Raw genomic sequence first — 26,321 nt, forward strand, 5'->3', positions numbered from 1 at the left:
CGACTTCTTGATATATAAATCTATATTCGATGTTAACAAATTTCTCTTCTTCAGTAACGCTGTCCTTGCCATTGCCAGCGTACATTTTATATCCTCCCTACTTCGACTATCATCAGTTATTTTGCTCCCCAAATAGCAAAACTCCTTTACTACATTAAGTGTCTCATTTCCTAATCTAATGCCCTCAGCATCACCCGACTTAATTCGACTACATTTCATTATCCTCGTTTTGCTTTTGTTGATGTTCATCTTATATCCTCCTTTCAAGACACTGTCCATTCCATTTAACTGTTCCTCCCAGCCCTTTGCTGTCTCTGACAGACTTACGATGTCATCGGCGAACCTCAAAGTTTTTATTTCTTTTCCTTGGATTTTAATACCTACTCCGAATTTTTCTTTTGTTTCATTTACTGCCTGCTCAATATACAGATTGAATAACATCGGGGAGAGGCTACAACCCTGTCTCACTCCCTTCCCAACAGCTGCTTCCCTTTCATGACTCTCGACTCTTATAACTGCCATCTGGTTTCTGTACAAATTGTAAATAGCCTTTCACTCCCTGTATTTTACCCCTGCCACCTTCAGAATTTGAAAGAGAGTATTCCAATCAACATTTTCAAAAGGTGTCTCAAAGTCTAGAAATGCTAGAAACGTAGGTTTGCCTTTCCTTAGTCTTTCTTGTAAGATAAGTCGTAAGGTCAGTATTTCCTCACGTGTTCCAGTATTTCTACCGACTCCAAACTGATCTTTTCCGAGGTCGGCTTCTACTAGTTTTTCCATTCGTCTGTAAAGCATTCGTGTTAGTATTTTGCAGCTGTGGCTTATTAAACGTCGCTATACTTCTTACAATAAATATATATATATATATATCCTAAATTTCGTTTCTGATCTAGAACCAATACTGCGTAAAATTCCATTCAGTTGTTTGGTTGCTTGTCCGCCTTCGACAATTCGGTGTTTAATTTCGCTTTCACCGTATCCGTCTTTGTTAATATTGATTCTCTAACATTTATGAGAGTCGACGGATCTTACTACGCCATACGGATCATACCTCCTACAGCCAGCTACTCCGGTGTCTCTAAGTCAATGGTTAAACCCTATTTCAGATATTTTGTATGCAACTTGCTAACCATGTAGTCCATGTCAGCCACATTCTCTGCAAGAATGACTTGGTCGTTAACAAAATGCAAACTCAATAGCTGGTCAACATTTACAGACACATCCGTACTATTATAACCTAGCTGCTATATGTAGGTCGGCCGGATTGCTATGTAGGCCTGTGTAAACTGTTTACGGAAGAAGGGGTCGCCAGGCAGAAGACACTACCATGAATAAGTAAGAGGGGAACGCACAGTGGCTGGACTGCGATTTTAACCTCTTACTTTTCATTAAGTACGGGAGAGGGGGCTGCTAGATCAACGTGTTGACGATAGGCGTTTGATTGATGGCCTGATTTTAGTTCCTCATTGCCTTCGAATTACTTGGAGGTCGATACTCAAATTACTCGACTGGGATAGTGATTGGGTTAGGAAATCGTGAATTAGCTCATAACTTGTAGGCATTCACGGACGGCATCCCCATTAATTAAAACTTCCTGGCTAAGAGGCCACGGTCGAATTGAAGAAATTCTTCCTCCTGGCGTTTCGCTGCCGAGTGCGGGCAGCATCTTTCAAGGTGAGCTGCCGATTGGTTGGTAGGCCGTGGAGGTCCCGTTCATACAGAGAGCATCTAAGGAAGAAATTTATACTCTCAAAAGGAGAAAATTTTATAGTTACTCCACTGAAGGTTCCCGACGGAGAACATTTTAGGTAGTACAGACGCGGGGATTCGTCTGTTACCATCACATTCTGCTGATGAAGTTAGGATGGAAACAACCAGAGTACTACGCAAAGGTAAGTTACCTAGCAGTAATTTGTCTCATGGAGAGAAGCAGACGTTGCAAGAGACATGAGGACGATCAGCCGCCTCTTGGATCCTACCTCCTATAAAAAGTTGAAAAAGGTTCGTACAAGGGACAACAGCCACCAATCGATCAATGAAAATGTCTTCCTTTCCTACAGAGGACAAACATGTGTTTGTAAAACGGAAGCTCACCCTCCAACATCATATGGGCCACCTGCGGTACATAGTGTCCCAATGAGCCCGATAGTGGCTGCTATTGGATCCCCTACTCAACAGATGGCTAGACATCTCGCCTCATTTAAACATTCTATGCACCTTATCGAAAAATTGAAGAATATTGCTGTTAGCTCGGGTGATACCCTTGTCAGCTTTGATGTGGTATCCGTGTTCACCGTGGCTACAATTAACGAAGCTCTTTCTTACATAGCTGATGTGTTTACCACTGATATAGTAGCTCCGTTTCGACATTGCCTGTGCACGACATTTTCATTATAACAATGAGTCCCATGAGCAAATTAGTGCCAATGAGTAACCCTTTAAGTCCAGCTGTAGCTAACTTTTTTTATGGAATTTTTTGAACGGGGCGGTGCAATTATTCAATAAATGCCCCTTCCAAGTGGTATCGGTATGTTGACGACATTTTTCTTCTTACAATCACGGTGAAGAGCAAATGAATTGTTTCTTTGTCTTTTTAAATACTATTAATCCAAAGATACAATTTAATATGGAGACAGAATAATATTTTGGATGTATCAGTAATTAAACGGGCGGAAGTCATAAGGTGTATAGGAAGGATACTCACACCGAGCGTTACCTCCACACTATTAATCCAAAGATACAATTTAATATGGAGACAGAATAATATTTTGGATGTATCAGTAATTAAACGGGTGGAAGTTATAAGGTGTATAGGAAGGATACTCACACCGAGCGTTACCTCCACACGGATTCGAACCATCGTGCCAGGCAGAAGAGAGCTATCACTAAAACTTTGGCGGACACGGCTAATCAAATCTGTGAGCCAGTTTATTTGCGAGACGAACTAAACACTATGCGAACACCTTTTAAGAAAAATGGATACGCAGGTAATGCAATAGATTGAGCACTACTTCCCAGAAGAAAACTGTCCGAAAACGTGTAACAAATCTACACTATTACGGACCGTATTGCGAAAGTTCTGGCCAAGTTGCGAGTTCAGTTTTTTGACCCACAAAGAAGATCGGTGAATGTTTAAGATCGACGAAAGACGCAAGACACGCTTTTGTAACCTCTACAAAAAGCAAGCTCCGTCCGAAGAGGCCTGGGAAGAGCCAGCGGTAACGACCAGCCGCCGTGTCGTTCCCAGCCCACAGGCGCCACTGGACTCGGATACCGAGGGCGTGTCGTCAGAACACCGCTCTGCCGGCCGTGGGTCAGTTTACGAGGCCGGAGCCGCTGCTTCTCAGTCAGGTAGCTCCTCAGTCTGCCTCACAAGGTCCGAGTGCAGCGCTCGGAAGAACGGATGGTCACCCATCCAAGTGCTAGACCAGCCCGACAGCGCTTGACGTCGATGATATGACGGGAGCCGGTGTTATTAATGTGGCAAGGACGTTGGCTTTTGTAACGTATGGGGCCCATAAAATACTGTGTACTTATGGGAAGGATTATACTGGAACAACGAAAACAAGTGTTAACGCCCGCCAAACCTATCACAAAAGCAACTGTCGTCTGGGACACACTGACAAATCGGCTGTAGCGGGACATGTTTTTCAGGGCGGTGATCGTGAAATACAATTTAATGAAACGAGCTAGGACGTGGCGTTATTACGCACGAATGTAAATCTACATCTACATCGACATCTACTTTTATACTCCGCAAGCCACCCAGCGGTATGTGGCGGAGGGCACTTTACGTGCCTCTCTCTTTCCTGCTCCTGTCTTGTATGGTTCCCGGGAAGAACGACTGCCGGAAAGCCTCCGTGCGCGCTCGAATCTAATTTTACATTCGTGATTTCCTCAGGAGGTAAAAGTAGGGGGAAGCAATATATTCGATACCTCATCCAGAAACGCACCATCTCGAAACCTGACAGCAAGCTACACCGCGATGAAGAGCGCCTCTCTTGCAGAGTCTGCTAAACTACTCCGTAACGCTATCACGCTTACCAAATAAACCTGTGACGAAACGCGCCGCTCTTCTTAGGACCTTCTCTATCTCCTCTGTCAACCCGACCTGGTACGGATCCCACAATGATGAGCAATACTCAAGTATAGGTCGAACGAGTGTTTTGTAAGCCACCTCCTTTGTTAATGGACTACATTTTCTGAGGACTCTCCCAATGAATCTCAACCTGGCCCCCGCCTTACCAACAATTAATTTTATATGATCATTCCACTTCAAATCGTTCCGTATGCATACTCCCAGATATTTTACAGAAGTATCTGCTACCAGTGTTTGTTCCGCTATCATATAATCGTACAATAAAGGATCCTTCTTTCTATGTATTAGCAATAAATTACATTTGTTTATGTTAAGGGTCAGTTGCAATTCCCTGCACCCAGTGCCTACCCGCTGCAAATCTTCCTGCATTTCGCTGCGATTTTTTAATGCTGCAACTTCTCTGTATACTACAGCATCATCCGCGAAAAGCCGCATGGAACTTCCGACACTATCTATTAGGTTATTTATATATATTGTGAAAAGCAATGGTCCCATAGCACTCCCCTGTGGCACGCCAGAGGTTACTTTAACGTCTGTAGACGTCTCTCCATTGGGAACAACATGCTATGTTGTGTTTGCTAAAAACAGGTGGTCTCATATTCCATAGGCTCTTACTTTATCAGGCGACAGAAGTCAAGCAAAATGGCATCTACCTGGGAGCCTGTATCTAATATTTTCTGGGTCTCGTGAAGAAATAAAGCGAGTTGGGTCTCACACGATCGCTGTTTCAGGAATACTTGCTAATTCCTACAGAGTAGATTCTGGGTTTCCAGAAATGACATGATACGCGAGCAAAAAAACATGTTCTAAAGTTCTAGAACAGATCGATGTCAGAGATATAGGTCTATAGTTTTGCGCATCTGCTCGACGACCCTTCTTGAAGATGGGACTACCTGTGCTCTTTTCCAATCATTTGGAACCTTTCGTTCCTCTAGAGACTAGCGGTACACGGCTGTTTGAAGTGGGCAAGTTCTTTCGCGTACTCTGTGTAGAATCGAACTGGTATCCCGTCAGGTCCAGTGGACTTTCCTCTGTTGAGTGATTCCAGTTGCTTTTCTACTCCTTGGACACTTATTTCGATGTCAGCCATTTTTTCGTTTGTGCGAGGATTTAGAGAAGGAACTGCAGTGCGGTCTTCCTCTGTGAAACAGCTTTGCAAAAATGTGTTTAGTATTTCCTCTGTTTCAATGCCATAATCATACCAGAGCGTCTGGGAATGCTGTTTCGATCCCCTTACTGATATAAAGTAAGACCAGAACTTCTTAGAGTTTTCTGTCAAGTCGGTACATAGAATTTTACTTTCGAATTCACTGAACGCTTCACACATAGCCCTCCTTACGCTAACTTTGACCTCGTTTAGGTTCTTTTTGTCTGAGAGGTTTTGGTTGCGTTTAAACTTGGAGTGAAGCTCTCTTTGCTTTCGCAACAGTTTTCTAACTTTATTGTTGAACCACGGTGGGTTTTTCCCGTCCCTCACAGTTTTACTCGGCACGTACCTGTCTAAAACGCTTTTTACGATTGCCTTGAACTTTTTCCATAAACACTTAACATTGTCAGTGTCGGAACAGAAATTTTCGTTTTGATCTGTTAGGTAGTCTGGAATTTGCCTCCCATTACTCTTGCTAAACAGATAAACCTTCCTCCCTTTTTTAATATTCCTATTTACTTCCATATTCAGGGATGCTGCAACAGCCTTATGATCACTCGTTCCCTGTTCTGCGCTTACAGAGTCGAAAAATTCGGGTCTGTTTGTTATCAGTAGGTCCGAGATCTTATCTCCACGAGTCGGTTCTCTGTTTAATTGCTCGAGGTAATTTACGGACGTACAGAGAAGCCAAAGAGATTTTGCAGAAAGGAAGAAGGTTTAAAGTTAGGTAAGACACGGCGGTCCACTTTGTACCTCCGATGTGACAGTCGATTATCTGTGGTGGGGAGTAATGAAGTCAGTCAGACGTAGTTTCACTGTCGAGCGGTGGTGCCGTCTGCTGGCTCTAATGAACGGGCCCTCCCCGGCCCAGCAGCCAGCCGTGGGCTCACCTCGGAAGAGGTCGCAACGGAGCGTCAGGACGAAGAGTTTCTGCTCTTCCCCCAAAGTTTTCAATTAATCGTGAACTAGTGCTTAGCGATTATAATGAATCCACACCTGGGGTTTATTCATTTTTAAATCGATACCTTACATTAGACATCAAACAAAGAACTTGTAGTTCCCGTTATCATCTTGCCGTAACACAACTTTGCATGTAGGAAAGGAACACGTTATCATTAGTCTACAGGAGAACGGCGATTAGCGCGTGCATTGTGAGGTTACTGTGATGCGGGACATACGAGGGTTGCCCAGAAACTGACGAACCACATTTTTTTTGTCAGCCGAAAACAACGCTACGAATGCGAAACATTCTATTCTATCGCTTGAGGCTTGTCCCGCAGTCACGCAGGGTCAGCCATCGTTAATCAGATTTGGCATGTTAATGTCTAAAGAGTGGCCGGATGCCCTTCCTGCCGCCACCCCGCACCCCCCAGGACGGATCACTTTACCCCAACTGTCTGCGTAGAGTATAATCCGTGGAATAGTGCGAATGTGTTCTGACGTCTGCGAGCCGTGTAACTGATGCAGAACATGGGGACCAGCCCGGTATTCACCTAGCGGGATGTGGAAAACCGCCTAAGAACCACATCCGGGCTGGCCAGCACACCGGCCCTCGTTAATCCGCCAGGCAGATTCGATCCTTGGCCGGCGCGCCTACCCGAGTCCAGGCTTTAGCGTTCTCGGCTACCCTGGCGGGTCTACGAATGCAAAATATTACGTATGCAATATTTGAAGTCTCCTGAGTGAATGCACCAAGTTCTCGTCCGACAGATAGCGTAGCTGCAGAACAGTTTCAGAATGGCGTCTGTAGGTGACGTACGTTACAAGCAACGCGCCGTCATTGAACTTCTCCCTGCAGAGAAAGAAACTGCGGGGAACATTGACAAGCGCTCCTGTTAAGTCTGTGCAGCATCTGCTGTCGACAGGAATGCAGTTAGTCGCCGGGCGCGGAGGGTGACGTGATCAGAAGGCGGTTCGGCCGAGCTCCACGATTTGCAGCGGTCAGGGAAGCCGTCGACAACTGACACTACCGATGGGGAGCTGAGGCCGGAACTCCCGACGCGCCGCCTGCACCCTTGCATCCTTGTAACAGGCCTTTAGGACAGTGGCACGCTACTCGCCGTCCCATTGTCCCGTTTTACTGTCTGTTGAATGGCGAGGCAGTGCGACCAGCCATTCGGCACCGCCCACCTCTCACTCCGTTGCCAAACTTCCCGTTCTTTTTAGTCGCCCTGTATCTTGAATAGGAACCGGATTGCAGGCTGTTAACGAAGGAAGACTTATCTCAGAAGCTAGATTAATGAATGGCAAACCAACGTTTCTGGGATTTGTAGACTTAGGGAAAACATTTGACAATGTTGACTGGAACACTCTCTTTCAAATTCTCAAGGTGGCAGGGGTAAAATACTGGGAGCGAAAGGCTATTTACAATTTGTACAGACCAGATGGCAGTTATTAGAGTCGAGGGGTATGAAAGGGAAGCTGTGGTTGGGACGGGAGTGAGACAGGGCTGTAGCCTATCCCCGATGTTATTCAATATGTATATTGAGCAAGCAGTCAAGGAAACAAAAGAAAAGTTCGGAGTAGGTATTAAAATCCGTGGAGAAGAAATACAAACTTTGAGGTTCGTTGAAGACATTGTAATTCTGTCAGAGACAGCAAAGGACTTGGAAGAGCAGATGAACGGAATGGACAGTCTCTTGAAAGTAGAGTATAAGATGAACATCAGCAAAAGCAAAAGCAGGATAATGGAATGTGGTCGAATTAAGTCGGGTGATGCAGAGGGAATTAAATTAGGAAATGAGATTTTGGGGCCGGCCGCGGTGGTCTAGTGGTTCTAGGCGCTTCAGTCCGGAACCGCGCGACTGTTGCGGTCGCAGGTTCAAATCCTGCCTCGGGCATGGATGTTTGTGATGTCCTTAGGTTAGTTAGGTTTAAGTAGTTCTAAGTTCTAGGGGACGTATGACCACAGATGTTGAGTCCCATAGTGCTCAGAGCCATTTGAACCATTTTTTTGAGATTTTGGGGAACAAAATAACGGATGATGGTCGAAGTAGAGAGGATATAAAACGTAGACTGGCAATGGCAAGGAAAGCATTTCTGAAGAAGAGAAATTTGTTAACATCGAGTATAGATTTAAGTGTCAGGAAGTCGACTGTGAAAGTATTTGTATGGAGCGTAGCCATGTATGGAAGTGAAACGTGGACGATAACTAGTTTAGACAAGAAGAGAATAGAAGTTTTCGAAATGTGGTGCTACAGAAGAATGCTGAAGATTAGCTGGGTAGGTCATATAACTAATGAGGAAGTATTGAATAGGATTGGGGAGAAGAGAAGTTTGTGGCACAACTTGACCAGAAGAAGGGATCGGTTGTTAGGACATTGAGGCATCAAGGGACCACCAATTTAGTATTGGAGGGCAACGTGGAGGGCAAAAATCGTTGAGGGAGACCAAGGGATGAATACACTAAGCAGATTCAGAAGCTTGCACGGGATAGAGTAGCATGGAGAGCTGCATCAGTCTCAGTACTGAAGACCACAACAGCAACAACGAAGGAAGGTACGACCATAGGGAATAAGTTGCCAATTATGTGAGTGTGTTGTAGACTTCTTAAGTAACAGAAGCGAGTGTGTAGTTCTCGACGGCTAATGCTAGCCAGAGACGAGTGTATTGTCAGGAATGCCCAAGGGAAGTGTGACAGGACCGCTGTTGTTCTCTGTGTACAAAAACGGCTCAAAAATGGTTCAAATTGCTCTGAGCCCCATGGGACTTAACATCTGAGTTCATCAGTCCCCTAGAACTTAGAACTACTTAAACCTAACTAACCTAAGGACATCACACGCTTCCATGCCCGAAGCAGGATTCGAACCTGCGACTGTAGCGGTCGCGTGGTTCCAGACTGAAGCGCCTAGAACCGCTCGGCCACACCGGCCGGGTCATAAACGGCGGACAGGATGGGTAGCAATCCGTGGTAGTTTTGCCGATGATGCCGTGGTGTACTGCAAGGTGTCGAAGCAGAGATACAAAACGATTTAGGCAAAATTTCCGGTTGGTATAATGAATGGCAGCTAACATTAGATGCAAGCAAAAGTAAGTTGATGACGGTGAGCAGGATGATGCAACCCGTAATGTTCGGGTACGGCGTTACTGGTGGCCTGCTTGACGCAGCCGAGCCGTTTAAACAGCCGGCCGTGACGAGGTGGAACGAGCGAGGCACGACTGTGGTATCGAAGGCAGATGGCCGACTTCGTTTTATTGGGGCAAGAGTGGTTCACCTGCAAAGGACCCCTGTTGTAGCACGCTGGTGCGACCTATTCTTGAATACTTTTCGATTTTCTGGGATCCGTACCAGGCCGGATTGAAGCACGACATCGAAGCAGTGCAAAGGAGGGCTGCTAGATCTGTAACCGGTGGGTTCGAACAAAATTGATGTTTTACGCAGATGCTTCGCGAACGCAAACGGGAATCCCTGGAGAGAAGGCAACGTTCTTTTCGGGAAACACTGTTGAGAAAATTTAGAGAACCACAATTTGCTGACTCCCGAACGATTCTAGTGCCGCCAACAGAGAACGCCAACAGACGAAGATTTGGTACGACAAATTAGGGATGATACGGAGGCGTACACAGTCGTTTCTCCCTCGCTCTGTTTGCGAGTCGAACAGGGAAGGAAATGACAAATAGTGGTACTGTGGCTTGCGGACTGTGCAGATGTAGATGTAGAACCATATCCAGGATCGTACCACTTCCGCGCTACAGCCAGCAGGTATGCAACAGGGTAGTCGTGGTGGTGGAAAGGAGAGGGGGGGGGGGGGGGGGTGTAAGCGACGTCGGCTGATGTCATCTGACGTCTGGCCGATGTCTCTGACCTGGTTCGAGCCTCTCACGTGACGGTTAGGAGTTAGAGGTACGTGGCTGAGTACACGTTCGCACAGTACACCGACACGATCCTCCTTGTGAATGGCGGAGCTCAGGGTAATGGAAGAGCTACTCGTCCCCTTTATCACGAACATTCTCCACAACATCCGAGTCCATTGCTACCCTTTTAGGCACAGTTCCGCAGCGGCTTCGAGAAAGGGTGCCTCCACCGTCAGCAGGCTGACTACGGTGCTGCAAGCAGGCGTCGCTCTAACGCATTTAAGGAGGCTGCAGTGCGACACATCGAACACAACCCATCAACGAATAAACGAGAAATTTCTTCGACTATTAACGACTGGAACTCTAACTTTAAAACCAGCTATATCCTGATCACACCTAATCAATTACACTACTGGCCATTAAAATTACTACATCAAGAAGAAATGAAGATGACAGACGGGTATTCGTTCGACAAATATATTATAGTAGAACTGGCATGTGATTACATTTCCACGCAATTTCGGTGCATAGATCCTGAGAAATCAGTAGCCAGAACGACCACCTCTGGTCGTAATAACGGCCTTGATACGCCTGGGCACTGAGTCAAACAGAGCTTGGATGGGGTGTACAGGTCAGCTGCCCATGCAGCTTGAACACGATACCACAGTTCATCAAGAGTAGTAACTGGCGTATTTTGACGAGCCAGTTGCTCGGCCACCATTGACCAGACGTTTTCAGTTGGTGAGAGAAATGGAGAATGTGCTGCCCTGGGCAGCAGTCGAACATATCCTGTATCCAGAAAGGCCCGTACAGCACCTGCAACATGCGGTCGTGCATTTTCCTGCTGAAATGTAGGGTTTCGCAGGGATCGACTTAAGGGTAGAGCCACAGGTCGCAACACATCTGAAATATAACGTCCACTGTTCAAAGTGCCATCAATGCAAACAACAGGTGACCGAGACGTGTAACCAGTGGCACCCCGTACCATCACGCCGGGTAATACGCCAATATGGCGATGACGAATACACGCTTTCACTGTGCGTTCACCGCGTTGTCGCCAAACACGTATACGATCGTCTTGATGCTGTAAACAGAACCTGGATTCATCCGAAAAAATGACGTTTTGCCATTCGCGCACTCAGGTGCGTCGTTGAGTACAACATCGCAAGCGCTGCCGTCTGTGATTCAGCGTCAAGGGTAACCGCAGCCATGGTCTCCGAGCTGATAGTCCACGCTCCTGCAAACGGCCTCGAACTGTTCGTGCAGATGGTTGTTGTCTTGGAAACGTCCCCATCTGTTGACTCAGTGATCGAGAAGTGGCTGCACGATCCGTTACAGCCATACGGATAAGATGCCTGTCATCTCGACTGCTAGTGACACGAGGCCGTTGTGATCCAGCAAGGCGTTCCGTATTACCCTCCTGAACCCATCGATTCCATATTCTGCTAACAATCATTGGATTTCGACGAACGCGAGCGGCAATGTGATGCGAATACATAGAAAGATAGGTCCCTTATCATTTAGCTACAAAATAGCAGGTCAGCAACTGGAAGTAGTTAATTCCATAAATTATCTGGGAGTACTCATTAGGAGTGATTTAAAATGGAATGATCATATAAAGTTGATCGTCGGTAAAGCAGATGCCAGACTGAGATTCATTGGAAGAATCTTAAGGAAATGCAATCCGACAACAAAGGAAGTAGGTTACAGTACGCTTGTTCGCCCAATGCTTGAATACTGCTCAGCAGTGTGGGATCCGCACCAGGTAGGGTTGATAGAAGAGATAGAGAAGATCCAACGGAGAGCAGCGCGCTTCGTTACAGGATCATTTAGTAATTGCGAAAGCGTTACGGAGATGATAGATAAACTCCAGTGGAAGACTCTGCAGGAGAGACGCTCAGTAGCTCGGTACGGGCTTTTGTTAAAGTTTCGAGAACATACCTTCACCGAAGAGTCAAGCAGTATATTGCTCCCTCCTACGTATATCTCGCGAAGAGACCATGAGGATAAAATCAGAGAGATTAGAGCCCACACAGAAGCATACCGACAATCCTTCTTTCCACGTACAATACGAGACTGGAATAGAAGGGAGAACCGATAGAGGTACTCAGGGTACCCTCCGACACACACCGTCAGGTGGCTTGCGGAGTATGGATGTAGATGTAGATGTAGATGTAGAAACGATAAACCGCAATCGCGATAGGCTACAATCCGACCTTTACCAAAGTAGAAAACGTGAAGGTACGCATTTCTCCACCTTATACGAGGCATCACAACAATGTTTCACCAGGCAACGTCGGTCAACTGCTGTTTGTGTATGAGAAATCGGTTGGAAACTTTCCTCATGTGAGCACGTTATACGTGTCGCCACGGGCGCCAGCCTTGTGTGAATGTTCTGAAAAGCTAATCATTTGCATATCACAGCATCTTCTTCCCGTCGGTTAAATTTCGCGTCTGTAGCACGTCATGTTCGTAATGTAGCAATTTTAATGGCCAGTAGTGTTCTTCTAAACGTGGTTGCGTCAGGATCATCTTTTCAAATGGATGTAGCACAGAAACTGTACGTTTCCAGACAGTGGTTCATATTCAAAATATAATCTACTCACTCCCAGCTACAAGTTCTAGAGGTCTGTAACGGGAATATACGAACAACGTGTATGCAAGTAACCTTGAATATTGCAGAACATTGTTTTTCTAAATCAACAACAAGGTCCCACAATTTTTAGAAAACCAAACGAAAAAGAAAGATGTTTTCGAGAAAGCTACATGCTACACCTAAACCCAACGCCTTTACCCACTGCATCACTACGGACTTTAGCAACACGAGCCTCTGTTTTTGTTTCAGACTTCCTGCAGGTTTTTACGTTTTTCCCTTAGTATTAATACCTTGAATACAACGTATTAATGGTCCACAGTAATACAAACATTTACTAGTTCGTTGTGAACCGACTAGTCCACACAATTTGAGCGGGTGTTCATAGCTGCACAAAGAATGCTCTACAATCATATGTGACGTTTTATTACTATATCCATACAAAACACAAGCATGTTGTTAACACCTAAAGAGACACTTCTCCCCATTATTAAAGAACCAGTCAGCTACACTACGACGCTTACGTGCTACAGGCGCGAAATGTAACCGACAGGAAGAAGATGCTGTGATATGCAAATGATTAGCTTTTCACAGCATTCACACAAGGTTGGCGCCGGTGGCGACACCTACAACGTTTTGACATCAGGAAAGTTTCCAGCTGAGTTCTCGTACACAAACAGCAGTTGACCGGCGTTGCCTGCTGAAACGTTGTTGTGATGCCTCGTACACGAGGAGAAATGCGTACCATCACGTTTCCGACTTTGATAAAGATGGGATTGTAGCCTATCGCGATTGCTGTTTATTGTATCGCGATATTGCTGGTCGCGTTGATCGAGATCCAATGACTATTACCAGAGTATGGAATCGGTGGGTTCAGGAGGGTAATACGGAACGCCGTGCTGGATCCCAACGGCCTCTTATCACTAGCACTCGAGATGACAGGCATCTTATCCGCATAGCTGTAACGGATCGTGCAGCAACGTCTGGATCCCTGAGTCAACAAATGGGGACGTTTGCAAGACAACAACCATCTGCACGAACAGTTCGACGACGTTTGCAGCAGCATGGACTATTAGCTCGGAGACTGTAGCTGCGGTTACCCTTGACGCTGTATCGCAGACAGGAGCGCCTGTGATGGTGTATTTAACGACGAACCTGGGTGTTCGAATGGCAAAACGTCATTTTTTCGAACGAATCCAGGTTCTGTTTACAGCATCATGATGGTCGCTTCCGTGTTTGGCGACATCGCGGTGAACGCACAGTGGAAGCGTGTATTCGTCATCGCCATACTGGCGTATCACCCGGCGTGATGGTATGGTGTGGCATTGGTTGCACGTCTCGGTCACCTCTTGTTCACATTGATGGCACTTTGAACAGTGGACGTCACATTTCAGATGTGACCCGTGGCTCTACCCTTCATTCGATCTCTGCGAAACCCTACATTTCAGCAGGATAACGCACGACTGCATGTTGCAGGTCCTGTACGGGCCTTTCTGGATACAGAAATTGTTCGACTGCTGCCCTGGCCAGCACGTTCTCCAGATCGCTCACCAATTAAGAACGTCTGGTCAATGGTCGGCGAGCAACTGGCTCGTCACAATCGTTAGTCACTACTGTGGTATTGTGTTGAAGCTGCATGATATGCCCAGGCATTTCGAGGCCGTTATTACGGCCAGAGGTGGTTGTTCTAGGTACTGATTTCTCAGGATCTATGCACCCAAATTGCTTGAAAATGTGATCACATGTCAGTTCTAGTATAATATATTTGTCCAATGAGAACCCGTTTATCATCTGCATTTCTTCTTGATGTAGCAATTTTAATGGCCAGTAATGTGTTATTTCTATCACTGTTACCTAATAAGCTTGTTATAACTGTTCCACACGCACTTGCCACAGACGTCTTTCTTGGTCTCCTTTTATTCGGTCTGTTCATCGCATTCACCAGTCATATAACATAGCAGCCTGTGCCGTTACTCACTTGCAGAAAATTTATGTTTTATGTACTGACATAGTTTTAATATTTGAATATACAGTAATATAAGATTTATCTCTTCTGTTTTCGGTATTACAACATGCTTCTGTTTTGTGTGGATATAGTCATAAAATGCCACATATGTTTGTATGGCATTTTTTGTACGACTATTAACACTCGCTCAAGTTGTGAGGACTATGTATTCAGCATTAAGTTATCTGACGACGGCGTAACAAGGGGAAAGTCGGATCACAACGAACTAATAGATATTGTTCTGGAACTTCAATACGGTGTATTAAAGTTATTAATACGTCTATGTTCCTCCAAGAACCGAAGGAATATTCGATAAAGATTTTTACCTTACATTTAAGTATAACAAACCGTACCAATAACATCTACATCTACGTGACTACTCCGCTATTCACATTAAAGTGCCTGGCAGAGGGTTCAATGAACCACCTTCAAGCTGTCTCTACCGTTCCACTCCGAACGCCGCACGGGAAAAACGAGCACTTAAAGTTTTCTGTGCGAGCCCTTATTCACCTTATTTTATAGTGACGATCAGTTCTCCCTATGCAGGTGGGTGCCCACAGAATGTCTTCGCAATTGGAGGAGAGAACTGGTGATTAAAGATTCGTGAGAAGATCTCGTCGCAACGAAAAACGCTTTTGTTATAATGATCGCCACTCCAATTCACATATCATGTCAGTGGCACTATCTCCCCTATTTCGCGATAATACAAAACGAGCTGCCCTTCTTTGTACTTTTTCGATGTCATCCGTCAATCCCACCTGATGCAGATCCCACACCGCACAGCATTACTCCAGAATAGGGCGGACAAGCGTGATATAAGCAGTGTCTTTAGTACACCTGTTGCACCTTGCAAGTGTTCTGCCAATGAATTGCAGTCTTTGGTTGGCTCTACCCACAACATTATCTATGTGATCGTTCCAATTTCAGTTATTTGTAATTGTAATCCGTAAGTATTTAGTTCAGTTTGCAGCGTTAAGAAATGTGTGACTTACCGCTTAATCGAAATTTAGCGGATCTCTTTTAGTACTCGTGTGAATAACTTCACACTTTTCTTTATTCAGGGCCAATTGCCACTTTTTGCACCACCCACATATCTAGTCTAAATCATTTTGCAATTCGTTTTGGTCATCTGATGACTTTACAGGACGATAAAAGACAGCATCACAATAACGATGCGTTTTCGGAATATCTTTATTATTTGAAGCAGCACATATTCATGCAACATACGTCGTATTTAAAGGCTATCAAATACGAGGTTCAACTGTGTGGCGAAATCTAGTATCGGTTCTCCCAGAACTCGATACGAGCTCGAAAGTCGCCAGAAAGTCCCACAATCTTTAGAAAACCAATTGGACGTATACACGTTATACGTCACAGGGGAGTGTGAACGAAGTGATTCTATCAAAATGGCTCTGAGCGCTATGGGACTTAACATCTGAGGTCATCAGTCCCCTAGAACTTAGAACTACTTAAACATAACTAACCTAAGAACGTCACACACATCCATGCCCAAGGCAGGATTCGAACCTGCGACTGTAGTAGCAGCTCGGTTCCGGACTGAAGCGCCTAGAACCACTCGGCCACAGCAGCCGGCAGTCTTGTGTTATTTCCCAATTTATCCAACATGGTACACTGACGTTTAGCTGTTTTACAGTAAGTAATGTTAATTACATGTGTATTCTAATGTTCCAGAAGTGAAGGTCAATATTCAGGGACGTGACAAGAATGATAATTCGATACTAAAATGTCAAACAAACATGGGCTCTGAAACGCATACCTTAAGAACTATGAGCAGTTCTTGATCTTCGATACTGTGAGACAAATCGCTTCTACTGCAAGCTTTTTGCTTTCCATATTTTGGGAAGTGGTGGTATGGACCAAAACAATAAAAAAAAGTGCACTAACCATATGCTATAAAATGGGTATTTTTAAAGTTATGAGCACATCTTCACTAGAAGACTTGTGCTTCAAAGTAGCGAAGATGAAGAAGTGATCATAAATTTTAAGGTATGCATTTTAGATCAAATGTCTGTTGGACATTTTTTTCTTGTTTTGGTCGACACTATCACTTCCCAAAATATGGAAAGCAAAGAGGTTGCAGTAGAAGAGAGTTGTTTCGCAGTATCGAAGATGAAGAATTGCTCATAGCTCTTAAGGCATGCGTTTCAGAGTCATTGTGTTTGCTTTTTTTATTTTTTTTTTATTTGCTACGTATGATCATTCCCGTCATATCCCTGAATACTGGCCATCACTTCTCAAACTCCCTGTATTTTTAATTCTAACAGTTACGTGCGTTAATGCCAGATGGTATGACACATAATTTTGTTTGATCTCCGCCGCTCGATGCCAGGTTTTTTTTTTTTTTTAACATTTGCCGGTTTCTGTGGTGAAACTGTCTTCGTACAGGGACTGTCGCTATAAATGTGCGCCGGCCGCGGTGGTCTTGCGGTTCTAGGCGCGCAGTCTGGAACCGTGAGAATGCTACGGTCGCAGGTTCGAGTCCTGCCTCGGGCATGGGTGTGTGTGATGTCCTTAGGTTAGTTAGGTTTAAGTAGTTCTAAGTTCTAGGGGACTAATGACCACAGCAGTTGAGTCCCATAGGGCTCAGAACCATTTGAACCATTTTTATAAATGTGCGTCGCTACCGCCCGCACACAATGCCGTGTGACTTTGTCGCTAGGTGAGTAGGACGCTTTCGATCTGCATCAGCATCTAAACGACTACTCTTCGAGTGCTCGCCAGAGAGTACGTAGGACCACCGCCACTCTATTTCCCTACCGTCCCACTACCGAATAGCACGTGCGAAAAGCGGACACCTCAGTCTTGCCGTGCGAGCTCTGCTTTCTCGTGCTTATTTTATCACTATGGTCGTTTTCTGAGTGCGTAGGTGGGTGTCAACAGAGTATATTCGCATGCGGAGTAGAAAGCTGGAGATCGAAATTCCGTGAAAATGTCTGTAGGCAAAGAAAAGCGCCTTTGTCTCAATGATTGCCACCCCGAGTCGCGTCTCATATCCGCGAAACTATCTGCCATGTTACGCGATAACATAAAACGAACTGCCCTTCTTTGAAGTTTTTCGATGTCTTCCATCAAAGCCGCGCGGGATTAGCCGAGCGGTCTTGGGCGCTGCAGTAATGGACTGTGCGGCTGGTCCCGGCGGAGGTTCGAGTCCTCCCGCGGGCATGGGTGTGTGTGTTTGTCCTTAGGATAATTTAGGTTAAGTAGTGAGTAAGCTTAGGGACTGATGACCTTAGCATTTAAGTCCCATAAGATTTCACACGCATTTGATCATTTTTGATATTCCATCAATCCTATCTGGTAAGGATTCCACACCTCGCAGCAATACTTGAGAAGAGGACGGACAAGCATAAGTAGGCAACGTCTTTAGTAGTTTTGTTCAACTAAACTAAACTTAACTCCACCCGAACAGACGGTTAAGTCCCAAACGGTACCGACCGGCCGCCGTGTCATCCTCGGCCCACAGGCGTCACTGGATGCGGATATGGAGGGGCACGTGGTAAGCACACCGCTCTCCCGGCGTCAGTTTAAGAGACCAGAGCCGCTACTTCTCAGTCTAGCAGCTCCTCAGTTTGCCTCACACGGGCTGAGTGCACCACACTTGCCAACAGAGCTCGGCAGACCGGATGGTCACCCATCCAAGTGCTAGCCCAGCACGACAGCGCTTAACTTTGGTGATCTGCCGGAAAACGGTGTTACCACTGCGGCGGCCATTGGCTGAGTAGATTTGTTGCATCTTCTAAATGTTCTGGTAATAAAAACTCAGTCTTTGGTTTCCTTTCATCGCGATATTTTCTATGTAACTGTTCTAATTTAAGTAATGGCTAAGCGTTTGCTTGAATAGACAACCGTTCACTTCGTATGATTTTTCCTGCAAAGTAAATAGAACAAGATTTTTTCAGCGCTCACGTAACAATGCCTCAAGGTCAACTGTCACTTTTCGCGCCCTTCAGACATCGTGTCTAAATCATTTTGCAGTTTTTTTTTAGCTCAATATGGGCTTACTAGATTCTATGTGACGGTAAATGACAGCACCAGCCTTCAAAGAAACTAAGATGGCTTCTGAGATTGCCTCCTAACTCCTTCATATGGATGAAAAACAGCAGATGGCCTGTAAAACTGCCTCGCGGAGTGCCAGGTAGCACCTCTCCTTCAAGCGATGACGTCCTGTCAGTTAACTACCAACTGTGTCCTTTGTGACACGCAATCACGAATGCAGTCACACAAAACTAAGATAGTATTCTATAGGCACACAATTTGATTAGAAACCACTTGTAACGAACGGCGTTAAAAACCTTCTAGAATAATAGAAATATTCAATCATTTTGAGATCTCGTGTCCGTAGCACTCCTTACTTCGTGCAAATAAACAGTCAGATACGAATCAAAAGCAAGGCTTTTTTTCCTGAATCCGTTCTAGTTGTGTGTCAATAAGCTGCCTTCTTTGAGACATACATAATGTTGAAACACAATATAGGTAAGTTCCAAAATCTCACCGGAAACAGATAACAATGATACGACGATCAGTTTGGTTCAGGAAAGATAAATGTACACTACTGGTCATTAAAATTGCTGCACCAAGAATAAATGCAGATGAGAAACGGTTGTTCATTGGACAAATATATTGTACTGGGACTGACATGTGATTACATTTTCACGCAATTTGGGTTCATAGATCCTGAGAAATCAGTACCCAGAACAACCAGCTCTGGCCGTAATAACGGCCTTGATACGCCTGGGCATTGAGTCAAACAGAGCTCGGATAGCGTGTAAGGTACAGCTGCCCATGCAGCTTCAGCACGATACCACAGTTCATCAAGAGTAGTGACTGGCGTATTGTGAAGAGCCAGTTGCTCGGCCACATTGACCAGACGTTTTCAGTTGGTGAGACATCTGGAAAATGTGCTGGCCACGGCGGCAGTCGAACATTTTCTGTACCCAGAAAGGCCCGTACAGGACATGCAACATACGGTCGTGCATTATCCTGCTGAAATGTAGGATTTCGCGGGGATCTAATGAAGCGTAGAGCCACGGTCGTAACACATTTGAAATGTAACGTCCACTGTTCAAAGTGCCGTCAGTGCGAACAAGAGGTGACTGAGACGTGTAACCTGTGGCACCCCATACCATCACACCGGGTGATACGCCAGTATGGCGATGACGAATACACGCTTCCAATGTGCGTTCACCACGATATCGCCAAACATCACAATGCTGTAAACGGATCCTGGATTCATCCTAAAAAATGACGTTTTACCATTCCTGCACCCAGATTCGTCGCTGAGTACATCATCGCAGGCGCTCCTGTCTGCGATGCAGCGTCAAGGGTGACCGCAGCCACGGTCTCCGAGGTGATAGTCCATGCTGCGCTAACCCTCAGACGGGTATGAGGCTAAGGCAATCGGTCGGATTTAGCTTGCAACGTCCGTATTCAGTCAATTCACACCAAAAATATCCTAACAGTTCACAGATATTGATAAAGAATAAATTTAAAAATTTATCGTCGAATGGTGAAACAGGAGTGACTCGATAGTCGTTTTTTTCGCGTTTGGTGTGCGTAATTACACACAAAAGAACTATGTTCGTCCTCAGTGGTACACACTGGAAAACAATTTTACTATATGAACTATTGTTAACGCCACCCATTAGAGCTGTTATATATTGTTGGTTTAGTCAGTAACAGCTACACAACAACGGAAAAAATCTGTGTGAGTGTGGAACTACACTGAAGAACCAGACAGCCGCCGCGAGCACGCAGAAGTGTCGCAACACGACGTGACATGGACTCGACTAATGTCTGAAGTAGTGCTGAAGGGAAGTGACACCATGAATCCTGCAGGGCTGTCCATAAATCGAGAAGATTAAGAGAGGATGGCGATCTTTTCTGAATACCACCTTGCAAGGCATCCGAGATATGCTCAATATTTCTCGTGTCTGGGGAGTTTGATGTCCAGCGTAAGCGTTAAACTCAGAAGAGTGTTGCTCGAGCTACTCTGTAGCAGTTCTGAACGTGTGGGGTGTCGCCTTGTCATGCTGGAATTGCGCAAGTCACCGGAATGCACAACGCACATGAATGGATGCAGACGATCATACAAGATGCTTACGTACGTGTCACCTGTCAGAGTCGTATGTAGACGTATCAGGGGTCCCACACCACTCCAACTGCACACGCCCCACACCATTGCAGAACCTCCACGAACTTTAACACTCCCGTACTGACACGCAGGGTGCATTCATGAGGCTGTCTCGATACCCCTAAAGGTCCATCCCCTCCATACAATTTGAACCGAGACTCGTCAGACCAGGGAACAGGTTTCCAGTTATCGACAGTGCAGTGCCGGCACTGAAGGGCGCAGGCGATGCGTAACACTGAGTGTCGAGGGTACGCGAGTGGCCCTTTGGCTCCCAAAGCCCATATCGATGATGTTCCACTGAATCGTTCGCACGCACTGAAATTCGCTGCAAATTGCTGAAGGGTTGCACCCCTGTCTCGATGAATGTTCCCTTCAATCGTCTTTGGTCCCATCCTTGCAGCGATGTCGGAGATTTGATGTTTTTCAGTACTCCTCACATTCACGGTACACTCGTAAAATGGTCGTATGAGAAAATCAGGACTTCATCGCTACGTCGGAGATGCTGTGTCCCATCGTTCGTGCGCCGAGTATAACACCATGTTCAGACTCACATAAATCTTGATGACCTGCCATTGTGGCAGCAGTAACCGATGTAACAAGTGCGCCAGACACCTGTTGCCTTACATGGGCGTTGCCGACCGCAACTGCGTATTCTTCCTATTTACGTATTTCTGTATTTGAATACGCAAGCCTATACCAGTTTCTTTGGTGCTTCAGTGCATAATTGCGGCCACGAGCCTGGTTGGGGCTCGAAGTCAATAAACAAAGTAAAGCATATATGGAGAGCTGTGGCAGTGCGGTTCTAGGCGCTTCAGTCTGGAACCGCGTGACGGCTACGGTCGCAAGTTCGAATCCTGTCTCGGGCATGTCCTTACGTTAGTGAGGTTTAAGTAGTTCTAAGTTCTAGGGGAGTGCTGACCACAGATGTTAAGTCCCATAGTGCTCAGAGCCATTTCTTGAAACTGATGAAAAATTGCATGATGTGCTGAATGTAATGAACAGTCTAATGGGCACAGAATATGGACTGAGAGTAAACGGAAAAAGTACGAAAGTAAGGAGAAGTAATGAGGACAGCGGGAAACGTAACATCGGGGTTGATGGTCATGAAGCAGATGGAAAATGGAAATGCCGTGTGGCTAGGGCGTCCCGTCGGGTAGACTGTTCGCCTGGTGCAAGCCTTTCGATTTGACGCCACTCCGGCGACTTGCGTGTCGATGGGGAGGAAATGATGGCGACAAGGACAACACAACACACAGTTCGTGAGCGGAGAAAAGCTCCGACGCAGCCGGGAGTCGACCTCGGGCATACTGGTACGACATTCCGTCGCACTGACCACTCATCTACCACGGGCGGACGTGAAGCAGATCAAACTGAGGAACTCTGCTACGTAGGAAGCAAAATAACATACGAAGGACGGAGCAGGGAAGACGTAAAAGGGAAACTTGCAGTGACAAATAGGGCATTATTGGCCTCAATTTGAGAAGAAATTTATGAGAATATATGTTTGGAGAACAGCACGCCAATGCTACACGGATTTTGGGAAAACCGGAAGAGAAAACAATGGAAAGATTTGAGATGTGGGTCGCGCTGCAGAATAATGTTGAGAATTACGGGGACCATTTAGATAAAGAATGAGGAGGTCCTTCGCAAAATCTGTAAAGATAGGAAAGTATCGATAACACAGACAAGAAGAAGGGACAAGATGACAGGATGTGTTGAGGGATCAGGGGATAGCCTCCATGTTAGTAGAGAGGGCTATGGGGCGTAAAGACTGTAGGAGGAAAAGAGAGATGCTACTACATCATCTAGGTGACTTCTGTGCAGTTCACAATTGAGTGCCTCGCAGATGGTTCACCGAACTACCTTCAAGCACTCTCGAACACTGCGAGGGAGAAAAGTGCACATAAACCTTTCCGTGTGAGCTCTGATTTCTTTTATTTTGTTTAGATGATCATTTCTTCTTATGTTGGCGCACATCGAGAAAATATTTTCACATTCAGAGGAAAATATTAGTGATGAAGTTTGTGAAAATATCTCGCAGCATCTGAAAACGCCTTTGTTTCAATGCTTTCCACCCAACCTCGTGTACCATATCCGTGTCACTCTTTCCCCTATTTCGCGAGAAGAAAAAACGTGCCGACCTTTCCTGAAATGTTTCGATGTCCTATCTGGAATAGATCTCATACCTCACAGCAATACTGCAGAAGAGGGCGGACAAGCGTAGAGAGAGCACTCACTAATCGACCTATTGTAATTTCCAAGTGTTTTGCCAATAAACCCAATATTTGATTTGCTTTCCCCACAACAATATCTGTGTGATCGTTCCAGTTTACGTTATTCGTAATTATAATCTCTAAATACTCAGCTAAGGTTGTATGTTTTTTCTAGTAACCATACACATATCCTGCCTAAATCATTTTGCAATGAGTTTTGATCAACCGATGACTTTACGTGATGGTATATGACAGCACCATCTGCAAACATTCTAAGAGAGCTGTCCAGATTGATTCCTAAATTGATTTTATATCCGCCAGAAAACAGAAATTTGTAAGACTGAATGTCATGACAAAAGGGTACTGCCAAACTTTCAGGAAACATTCCTCACACACAAAGAAAGAGAATAAGAAAATATGTTATGTGGACATGTGTCCAGACAAGCTTACTTTCCATGTTAGAGCTCATTTTATCACTTCTCTTCAAATCACATTAATCATGGAATGGAAACACACAGCAACAGAACGTACCAGCGTGACTTCAAACACTTTGTTACAGGAAATGTTCAAAATGTCCTCCGTTAGCGAGGATACATGCATCCACTCTCCGTCGCATGGAATGCCTGATGCACTGATGCAGCCCTGGAGAATGGCGTATTGTATCACAGCCGACCACAATACGAGCACGAAAAGTCTCTACATTTGGTACCGAGCTTGAGTAGACAAGAGGTTTCAAATTCCCCCATAAATGAAAGTCAATAGGGTTGAGGTCAGGAGAGCGTGGAGGCCATGGAATTGGTCCGCCTCAACCAATCCATCGGTCACCGAATCTGTTGCTGAGAAGCGTACGAACACTTCGACTGAAATGTGCAGGAGCTCCATCGTGCAGGAACCACATGTTGTGTCGTACTTGTAAAGGCACATGTTCTAGCAGCACAGGTAGACTATCCTGTATGAAATCATGGCGGTGAATCGAGGAAGTACATTACGTACTGAAGAAACTAAAAGGAGCTCTAACATGGAAATTAAACGTTTCCGGACCCATGTCCACATAACATCTTTTCTTTATTTGTGTATAAGGAATGTTTCCTGAAAGTGTGGCCGTACCTTTTTGTAACACCGGGCCAGTAAAACTTCCTTGGTGAACGACAGATATCATTTATGTTTTACTTGCTGATTTTCCATCAGTTACTACGAACCTACACAAAAATCACCAATCCAGTCACACGACTTAAGCGATACTTCGTAGGGACTAAGTTTGATCAGAAATCACACTGTGAGGAAAAGTGTGAAAAGTCCTCTGGAAATCTAGAATTTGAGATCCTCTGTTGATAGCACTCATAACTTCGTTTCACGAAAGCAATGTTTTTTGAATCCGTGTTGAGTATTTGTCAATAAATCGTTTCCTTCGAGGTAAGCAATATATATTTTAACAGTAGGTATATAGTGTGTAAACCGCTAAAACTTAAAAACGAGTCCCGGTACGGTCAACGGAGGTATATGGACTGACAGTAAACCGAGAAATGACGAAAGTAAGATCTCCAACCCATGAAGATGGTTCCCGTTTTCACGGGCTGGGAAGCTTCGCCCTCTAGAAATTTCTAGAACATTCCAGAATATTCGAGAGTACTTGTGAACAGCCGGGCGTTGTGGCCGAACGGTTCTAGGCGCTTCAGTCTGGAACCGCGGTCACAGGTTCGAATCCTGCATCGGGCATGGCAGTGTATGATGTCCTTAGGTTAGTTAGGTTTAAGTAGTACGTTTAGGGGACTGATGACCTCAGACGTTAAGTCCCATAGTGCTCAGAGCCATTTGAACCATTTGAACTCGAGAATATTACAGAACGATCGAAAGTATTCGAGAGTATTCCACAACATTCCAGAATGTTCCGAAATGTTCTGCTATGACCCAGGAGTTCTGGAATGTTTGGCAATGGTCTGGAGCATTCAGAAAGTTTGCAGAATGTTCGGGAACATCCCGCAACATCCCAGATCGTTGTAGAACATTCCAGAATTGAATGTTGTGAAATGTTCTGGAACATTGTGGACCATTTGAAGTCCTTTTGGTATGTCCTGGAATTCGCCACTGGTGGGGCTACCGACTGGTAGGGCACATTAAGCAAGGCCCATCGTGGGTTCGAACGCCAGTTTCTTGTCGGTGATGAAGGGGCGAACCGAAAAAGTAGTGCAATGAGTGGAAAAAGTCTTGATTATTTTGATGAAACAGCAGATATCTAGGTATTTCTGTGTGCTGTATATGTGACATACGTATATGTGGGCAGAACTGTGGGTAAAACTTGGTGCACATATCACTCACAATCTGGAAAGATACATAGGACTGTGAGGCGAAAGTAAAAGAGAATGGGAGAAAGGGAGGGAGAGATGGAGAATAGGAGAAATGGGCAGGAAGACAAACTGGAAAAGGTGGGATGGAGATATAGAGAGAAGAGGCAGGGGAGGAGGTATGAAAGCAGGATGGGTAGGAAAGCGATGTAAAGGATGGTCCATTTATCGTGACCGGGCCAAATATCTCACGAAATAAGCGTCAAACGAAGAAACTACAAAGAACGAAACTTGTCTGGCTTGAAGGGGGAAATCAGATGGCGCTATGGTTGGCTCCTCTAGTTGGCGCTGCCATAGGTCAAGCGGATATCAACTGCTTTTTTTAAAATAGAAACCCATATTTTTATTACATATTCGTATAGTACGTAAAGAAATATGAACGTTTTAGTTGGACTACTTTTTTTCGCTTTGAGACATGTGGCGCTGTAAACATACGGCTCACAATTTTAGACGAGCAGTTGGTAACAGGTAGGTATTTTAAATTGAAATGTAGAGCATAGGTTCGTTTCATCATTTTATTTCGGTTGTTCCAATCTGATACATGTACCTTTGTGAACTTATCATTTCTGAGAACGCATGCTGTTACAGCGTGATAACCTGTAAATACCACATAAATGCAATAAATGTTCAAAATGATGTCCGTCAGTCGCAATGCATTTGGTAATACGTGTAACGACATTCCCCTCAACAGCGAGTAGTTTGCCTTGCGTAATGTTTGAACATGCATTGACAATGCGCTGACGCATGTTGTCAGGCGTTGTCGGTGGATCACGATAGTAAATATCCTTTCCCCACAGAAAGAAATCCGGGGACGTCAGATCCGGTGAACGTGCGGGCCACAGTATGGTGCTTCAACGACCAATCCACCTGGCACGAACATCGGTAGAACATTACGTAGGAAATCAGCATACATTACACCATTCAGATTGCCATAGATAAAATGGGGGACAATTATCCTTCCTCCCATAATGCCGCAC

This window comes from Schistocerca gregaria, chromosome 11 (genome assembly GCF_023897955.1).
Source record: "Schistocerca gregaria isolate iqSchGreg1 chromosome 11, iqSchGreg1.2, whole genome shotgun sequence".
Lineage (NCBI taxonomy): Eukaryota > Metazoa > Arthropoda > Insecta > Orthoptera > Acrididae > Schistocerca > Schistocerca gregaria.